Source organism: Nuphar pumila, chromosome 1 (genome assembly GCF_984573655.1).
Source record: "Nuphar pumila chromosome 1, dmNupPumi1.hap1.1, whole genome shotgun sequence".
NCBI classification, from domain to species: Eukaryota; Viridiplantae; Streptophyta; class Magnoliopsida; order Nymphaeales; family Nymphaeaceae; genus Nuphar; species Nuphar pumila.
In genome coordinates, this window is record NC_143249.1 from 168,817,967 (window position 1) to 168,826,637 (window position 8,671).

The 8,671-nt window shown below is 41.9% G+C and overlaps 1 pseudogene across 1 annotated transcript; it reads left to right on the top strand.

Annotated features, from left to right (window-relative positions):
• The first annotated feature begins 417 nt into the window (after window positions 1-417).
• LOC149851233 (transmembrane 9 superfamily member 11 pseudogene) lies at window positions 418-2,973 on the top strand (annotated as a pseudogene). Its single transcript, XR_016430810.1, has one exon. The product of XR_016430810.1 is annotated as a transmembrane 9 superfamily member 11 pseudogene (transcript).
• Window positions 2,974-8,671: the final 5,698 nt, after the last annotated feature.

The following is an 8,671-nucleotide window of genomic DNA, read 5'->3' on the forward strand; positions in this document are numbered from 1 at the left end:
TTTTTGTGCAAAATTAACACGCAAGGTGCATCCGATCATCATTTTATGATTAACCTCTTCGACATTACGGGTTTATATATATATATATATATATATATATATATATATATATGTGTGTGTGCCCATGGGCAACCCGTGATTTTGTAGGGTCGGGTTTAAGCTCTATTGGGATCCAGCTTTTGTTTTTCAAAAACTAGGCCCAAGCCCGACCCCTTCGGACGCCTGGCCGTTGTCCAGCCGTAGTTACGGACGCTCTTACCGTGTCGGTGGGAGAAAGGCCAAATGGGTAATAAACAAATTGGGTAATTTCGTGATACGTTTTCTGCGACGAAGGGCGTGATAAACGCACTAAAGTCAGCCTAACCCACCTCCTACCCTTTGTTCTTTTGTCTTGGTTTTCTTCTCCTTTGAGATTTGTCTTCTAGCCTCTCTTTCTCTCTCATGCTTTTATTCCATGGAGATCTGCCCATAAGATTTACAGGGTAGTTTTTCTTCTTTATATGCGTCAGTTGATTCTTGTCCAGAGAGAGAGAGAGAGAGATGGGTACCATTCATCCGAAATTTGGGACATGGGTTTTGTATCTCTTCTTGATATCTTGGTCTGCAGAGAGCTTTTACCTTCCTGGGAGTTATCCTCGCAAGTACCTGAGCGGAGATCTTTTATGGGTCAAGGTGAATTCCCTCACCTCTGTTGAGACAGAGATGCCTTTTGGCTACTACAGCCTTCCTTTCTGTAAGCCTCTTGATGGGGTGAAGGACAGCGCAGAGAATCTTGGTGAGCTCCTGATGGGGGACAGGATTGAGAATTCCCCTTACAGATTCGGGTTGAACAACAATGAGTCAGACATCTTCTTGTGCGGCACCGGGCCGCTCAAGGCAGGGGAAGCTAAGATCTTGAAGCAAAGAATCGATGAGCTCTACCAGGTAAATCTCATTCTTGAGAACCTCCCTGCTATTAGATTTGCCAAGAAGGATGACATCAATTACAGATGGACTGGTTACCCTGTTGGGTACAAACTCAAGGACACCCATTTCATTTTCAATCACCTGATATTCAAGGTTTTGATTCACAAGTATGAAGAGCCAAATGTGGCTAATGTTATGGGCACAGGGGATGCAATTGAATTGCTACCCCATTCAAAAAAGAATGCTAATTCCATGTCTGGGTACATGGTTGTTGGGTTTGAGGTAGTCCCTTGTAGTTACCAACATGATGTTCAAGTGGCCAAGGAATTGAAAATCTATGATAAGTTTCCAAATGCTATAAGCTGTGATCCAGCAGCCCTCACCATGACTGTTAAGGAAGGCCAACCCATCTTGTTCTCCTATGAGGTTGTTTTCGTGGAGAGCGAAATCCGGTGGCCGTCGAGATGGGATGCCTATCTCAAGATGGAAGGGGCCAGAGTGCACTGGTTCTCCATTCTGAATTCTTTGATGGTAGTCACTTTCCTTGCTGGAATTGTACTTGTGATCCTCCTAAGGACGGTTCGTCGGGATCTGGCAAGATATGAGGAGCTTGACAAGGAAACGCAGGCAGAAATGAATGAGGAGCTTTCTGGTTGGAAGCTTATCGTAGGTGATGTCTTCCGGGCTCCTTCTCATCCGCGCCTTCTGTGCATCTTTGTGGGAGATGGGGTACAGATACTGGTCATGGCAGTAGTGACCATATTATTTGCTGCATTCGGATTCATGTCGCCTGCTTCGCGTGGAACTCTGATCACTGGCATGCTGTTTTTCTACCTTGTGCTTGGAGTTGCTGCTGGTTATGTTGCTGTCAGGCTATGGAGAACCATTAATCTAGGCAACAGCAAAGGATGGGCGTCCATCTCTTGGCATGTTGCTTGCTTCTTCCCTGGCATTGCTTTTGTGATCTTTACTGTCTTGAATTTTTTCCTTTGGGGTAGCCATAGCACTGGAGCCATTCCTTTCTCATTGTTTGTTATCCTGCTGTTGATGTGGTTCTGCATTTCTGTTCCTCTAACGTTAGTCGGTGGCTATTTTGGAGCTAAAGCAGCTCCAATTGAATACCCAGTTAGGACTAATCAGATCCCTAGGGAAATCCCTCCTCAAAAATACCCAGCGTGGTTCCTGGTTCTGGGAGCTGGGACACTACCTTTTGGAACTCTCTTCATTGAGCTCTTCTTCATCATGTCGAGTCTATGGCTCGGGCGAGTCTATTATGTTTTTGGTTTCCTTCTCATTGTGTTGGTTCTTCTTGTAGTAGTATGTGCAGAGGTCTCCCTGGTGCTTACTTACATGCATCTTTGTGCGGAGGATTGGAAATGGTGGTGGAAATCCTTCTTTGCATCTGGTTCTGTTGCAATCTATATATTCCTCTATTCAATCAATTACTTTGTGTTCGAGCTCCGCAGTCTTAGTGGTCCAGTTTCTGCTATTCTCTATCTGGGATACTCACTTTTCATGGTTCTAGCTATAATGCTTGCTACAGGAACTGTTGGTTTCCTTTCATCCTTTTGGTTTGTCCATTTTCTTTTCTCTTCTGTCAAGCTTGATTAAGCTCAAAATTGGTTGAAACGCAAATCTTGCTACTGTTGTACTTGAGAACAGATCAAGAATAACGTTTCCTTTGTTTGGTTTGTTTCATTTGGATTTCTTTTGTTCTTTGGCAAATTAGCAAGTTGTATGTCTACTGGTGACAGGTTATGGCACAAGAATAGTGATACAGGTTCCTTTCTACAGTCAAGACTCCCACACCCCACAACCCCTCTCTCCGGCATCTCCGATGCTCTCCTCTGTGTACGGTCTATGAGTGGTTTTGCTTAATGTCATATTTTCAATCAATTTGTTATTGAAGAGAATTGTACACTATTCAGAACTTGAATTGAAGTATCAGTACAACTGATAATTCTTTTTTATGGTTCCTATGAATTAGCTGGTAATTATATATTTTTTCATCCTAGTTGTTTGCTGTAATCAGTATGTGGTTGGTATTTGATTTTTCTTTTTACAGTATGCCTTAATTTGTGAATAAGACTAAGCTTTTACTTGACTGTGTGAAGGATGACATGTAGATCTATTTATCTTCGGTTCTGATTCTGCTGAAGAGTAGAGTAGAACACCTTTCTCTGATTGATAGTCTGTCTTATCTTTCTTTAAATCTACCTGAATTATTCAGTGCACTTCGAAAGCAGCTGTGTGAAGAATGTTATACAAAATCGTCGACTGTTTACAAGAAACATGGCATAATCTCTAGAGCAACATGAACAATTCTATTGATCCAACAACAGAAGTTAATGATGAAAAATCTGAGATACAATTTGAAATGAGAGTTCTAGAGAATTATGCTTTCAACTAGGAAAGCATGGTTTTATTGGGGGTTAATGTTTGCTGCTAATGAAGGCACTGAACTATTGAGTATAAATCACTTTCTTTTTAAACTGTTCAGATTTTTTGCAGATTAGACCTTATGGATGTATTCTACATGTTTTGTTTAGTAGAAAATAAGTTTTGTGATTGTGGTGGCTTCTAAGCAGGTTTTCTAAGTGCTTCAAAAAATCAATGGCCCACAGTGCATTAAAATTTCACAACTCAAAAGATCATCTTTTTAGATCGAAATAGCACGACCCAAGGTTTGATCATTGGCAAACAAACCATGCTGAATAGATCTATGTTGTCAGATTGAGTTGATGAAGCTCGAACTTATGATTTCCTTCTCATTAGTTTTGTGCCTTCATTGGGAGTATTTATTTATAAGCAAAAGTAGGAAGTTTCTACAAAAGATGACAAATGGAACAGAATAAATTTGAAAATATTGATGACAAAAATATTTGCATTGGAACCCAATTAAAAAAAAATGCATATTACCAAATTTAAACATCCTGGTGTTGAATTGATGCAAGCCAGCGAAGTAAGGATTTGGCTACATAAGGTCACAAATTTAGTCAAACAAAAAGTGCTAACAGTTGGCTGCAGAACAGCAGAGACTATTTTTTGCCTGTGCAACATGCTTAACAGATGGGTCTTGCTTGTCATCAATTCTAATTCATGTTAGTGAAATCACAAGCATAGTGATAAGATCAGCCACTGTATTTCTGATGAATAAATTAGTGGGTCTAAAAACTCTTCCTATCATAGAGACCCCAAAGGATTGCCCACATGGTCTTGGGCTCATGGCTAAGGAGCTATGACACATAGACACCGCAATCAGGCAGCCATACCCGTGTCCACATGGTCCGGGTACTGGTACTGGTCGCAGGACAGGTACCTGCTGATTCAGATCGGGTCGAGTCCAACCTCGACCTGATCCATTTTTTTTTGTTTGCCCTCGGTGAAAGCAAGGGAGGAAGAAGAAAAAGAAAAAGGAAGAGAATGAAGTAGAAAAACACAAAAACATGAGAAGGAAGAAAAAGATGAAAGAGGAAGAGGAGAACAAGGAAGAAGAGGATGAAAGAGAGAGAAAGAGGAAGAAGAGGAGAAGGAAGAAGAAAACAAAATAGGAAGAGGAAGAGAATGAAGAAGACGAAAGAAAAAGAGAATTGGAGAAGAAAGAAGACGAAAGAGGAAGAGGAGAGGAGAAGGAAGAAGGAGCGAGAGCATACCGGATCCTCCTCCTTCGAATATGCCAGAGAGAGAGAGAGAGAGATTTTTATTAAAATGAAAATTTCATTCTCCCTCCCTCTTATTTTTCAAAATTATAGTCACCTCCTCCCTTACAAATTTTTTCCTTCCCCTGCCTCTATTTTCAAAAAAATAGTCATTGTCATATTTTCACACACACACCGTGTGTGTGTAGTCGTACCCTTATTTTTTAAAATTAATTACCGTATGTACCTGTACCCATACCTGCACCTGTACATGTACCCATGTGACATAGCTAAAGAGATAACCCTGAAGTTAAGAGTGCAGGTGTGTGCAGGATGCCACAAGAGAACACAATCATGTACGTGGTTCAGCCGATATTGGCCTACGTTCATGGGAGCTCCTACGGTATTTCATTCCAATGTACCAAGAACTGGTTTACACGCATAAAGATATATGTACAGCAACCATAAGACCCAGAAAGGAAGGTTACAACCGTTAGAGAGATAATAGGAAATACAACAGGAAATGTGGCAACCTTTTTTTAATGTTGAAAGTTGTCATCTGCAAGGCACGATGCAACCGTTATCTTTAACACTCCCCCTTAAGTGGGGCATGTATGTTGAAACATCCCCACTTGTTTATGCAGTGCTTGAATTGGGCGGAGCCTGTTGCCTTTGTAAGAGCGTCCACCAATTGTTCTGAGCTTTTGGTGAAGGGAGTTTGGATTTCACCTTTGGTCATTTTTTCTCTAATGAAGTGAGTCAATTTCAATGTGCTTGGTTCTTTTTATGATAGATTGGGTTTGCCGCTATATGTATGGCTGCCTTGTTGTTGCAATACATGCTCATAGGGGCTTTGATTTCGAAGTTTAGTTCCTCCAGGAGAGATTTGGTTCATGAGAGTTCTCTGACTGTTGACGACATGGCCTTGTACTCGGCTTCTGCACTGGATCTAGCTATGACGCTCTGCTTTTTGCTCTTCCATGCGACGATGTTACCCCGACGAAGATGCAGTATCCGGTGGTTGACTTCCGATCATCGAAGTCACCTGCCCAGCCAGCATCCGAGTACCCTTCAATCTTGATATGATTGTTTCTTTTGAATAGGATGCCTTGCCCAGTGTTTTCTTTATGTATCTTAGAATCCTATCAATGGCCTGCATGTGAGGGACTTTGGGGTCATGCATATGCTTGCTCATGGTGTTGACTGCGTGGACGAGATCGGGATGACTGACGGTGAGGTAGACGAGTTTCATGACGATTCGTTGATACCTTTCTCTGTCTATCGGAGGTTCTCTTTCATGACACATGATTCTGACATTTGGATCCATGGGAGTGTCGGTTGGCTTGGATCCCAGCTTTTCGGTCTCTTTTAGGATGTCTAAGGCATACTTTCTTTGTGATAGAAAGATCCTCTTTTTTGAGTATGCGACCTCGATTCCTAAGAAGAACCTTAATTTTTTGAGATCTTTGATGTCAAATACCTTGTAGAGGTATGTTTTTAGATCTTTGATGAGGAGCTTGTTGCTTCTGGTTATGATGATGTCGTCTACATAGATCAGTAGAATGGTGATGTCCTCTCCATCCTTTTTGATAAATACTGAGTTGTCGGCCTGACTTCTTTGAAATCTTTTGTTCTCTAGAGAGGAGCTGAGCTTGGCATACCAGACTCTTGGAGATCGTTTCAGGCCGTATAAGGCATTTTTCAGTTTACAGACAAGGTCGTTGTTAGCCTGTGGGTGCCCTGGGGGTAGTTGCATATACACCTCCTCTAGCTCGCCTTGGAGGAAGGCATTTTTGACGTCCAGTTGATGCAGGTTCCATCCTTGATTGCATGCGACATATAGGAGAATGCAGACTATGTTCATTTTAGCTACTGGGGCAAATGTCTCATTGTAGTCTATATCGTAGGTTTACATGTATCCTTTGGCCACTAGCCGAGCTTTGTATCTCTCTATTGTGCCCTTTAGGGAGTTGGGTGATTTCCCAGGTGTAGTTTTTCTTGAGTGTTGTCAGTTCTTCCTTCATGGCCGTTACCCAAAGGTCATTTTTTTTTTGCTTCTTCGTATGACTCGGGTTTGCGATCTTGGATGATTTTGCATAAGTATGACACATAGTTGGGCGCGAGGTGTTTGTAGCTGATTTGTTTATTGATTGGATGAGTTGTGTATGACACAGTCTTTGAGCCATGCTGGAGGCCGGGTGACTCTGTCTGACCTTCGGAGCGGTTCAGTTCCTTAAGGTGTAGATTCAGGAGGGTGCTCGTGCTTGTTCTCACTGCTGATTTGTTGATGGGCGATGAAGTCGAGTTGCTTGGTTTCCTGCATTGTGGTGCAGTAAATGAGGTCATCATAGTCGTTTTGGGTTAGTGTAATTGGCTCCTTCTGATTGCTAGTGTCGAGATCTTTGGGAAGAAGGTAGGAACGGTCTTTGTCGAAGCTAACGTCCTAGGATATATAGAGTTTCTGCGCATTGCAATCGTAACACTTGTATCCCTTCTTGGATGAGGAGTAGCCCAAGAATAGGCACTTGGTCGCTCTCCTGCTGAGTTTGTCTCTTTTATGGGGGGATATCCAGACGTATGTCATACACTCGAATGTTCGAAGGTGCTTTAGCTGCATCTTTTTCCCTTTCAGCCTTTCCCAGGGAGAGTCGACCTGGAGTCTTTTGTTGGGTGTCTTGTTGGTTAGGTAGCAAGCGGTGGCGATGATGTCACTCTAGAATTTTTTTGGCACGTTAGTTTGGAACATGATCGCCCTTGTCACTTTGAGGAGGTGACGATTTTTTCTTTCTGCTACCCCGTTTTGTTGTGGGGTGTCCGCGCAGGTTGTTTGGTGATCAATGCCTTGCTGCTTGCAAAAATCATCGAAGGTGTTAAATATGTATATGTAAATGGATATATTTCATGTACTGTATTGTACCACTTGTACAGCATACTGTACTGTATTGTACCACTGTACTGTATTGTACCACTTGTACAACATATAAATATCAATGGAAAGGGGAGAAGATCCTATTGCCGCCCAACATTTTTTTTCTCTCTTCCCTCTTACCTCTCTCTCTATCTCTTGCTACGATAGTAAGGTGACTCCCACATCTGATTTCTCACATGGTATCAGAGCCAAGGGCGTGGTAATCACGATCATCTGGAAGGCCCCTAAGGACCTTGACGTGCGTTTTTGGGCGTTCTCAAGGAAAGTGTTTTTTCCATCTTTTCTCTGTTGTTTCTCCGTTGAATCACTATATTTCGACGTCGTTTCTTTATTTCCTCATATCGTGCATCTTTTCCTTCTTACATATTCTGTTATCCCCAATTTTATCAACCCTAATTTCTGTTTTCCCCAAATTTGGGAACCCTCATTTCTCAAAAGTGCCTCTTTTCTCAAACTTCTTGTGATTTCTTATCTATTTCTTGCAATATAGTTGATAAATCGTACATTCTGCACGATTAACTGAAAAATCGTGATTTCCAAAACTCAAAAATTTCTGTCCGTACGGTTCTGTCCGTACAACCTACGAATTTCTGTCGTGCTGTTTGATTCATCCTTGATCTTCTTCCTTATGGATTCTAAAATCAGCCCCGAATTTCTTTCTCAACTTGTTTCTCACAAATTAACTCATGATAACTACTTACTTTGGAAACGCCAAATTCTGTCGTTTATCCGAAGTCATGGTCTTTCCGGGCATCTGGATGGGGGATCACCCGCCCCACCTATGACTATTACGCAAGAGGTAACTGGTAATGATGGGAAGGTGAGTTGCATTGCTATTCCAAATCCTGCGTATGATGTTTGGTTTCAGAAGGACCAATCTGTGGTTGCCTATTTGACTGCCACATTATCTGATCGTATATTACAAACTATCTCTGACCATTTTACTGCTGCAGAACTATGGAGACATCTTGCTCACTCTTATTCACAGGTTTCTGAATCACGTGCACTTCAACTGAAATGGCAGTTCCAATCTATGAGAAAGGGAACTAAGACCATTACTGAATTTCTAGGGGATATCAAAATTATCATTGATCAGTTGGCCGCTATTGGATATCCTGTTTCTGACAGAGATGTTGTTCAGCAGGTATTGGGAAGCCTTGGGCCCCAATATCGTATGTTTTGCACTGCATTACAGGTT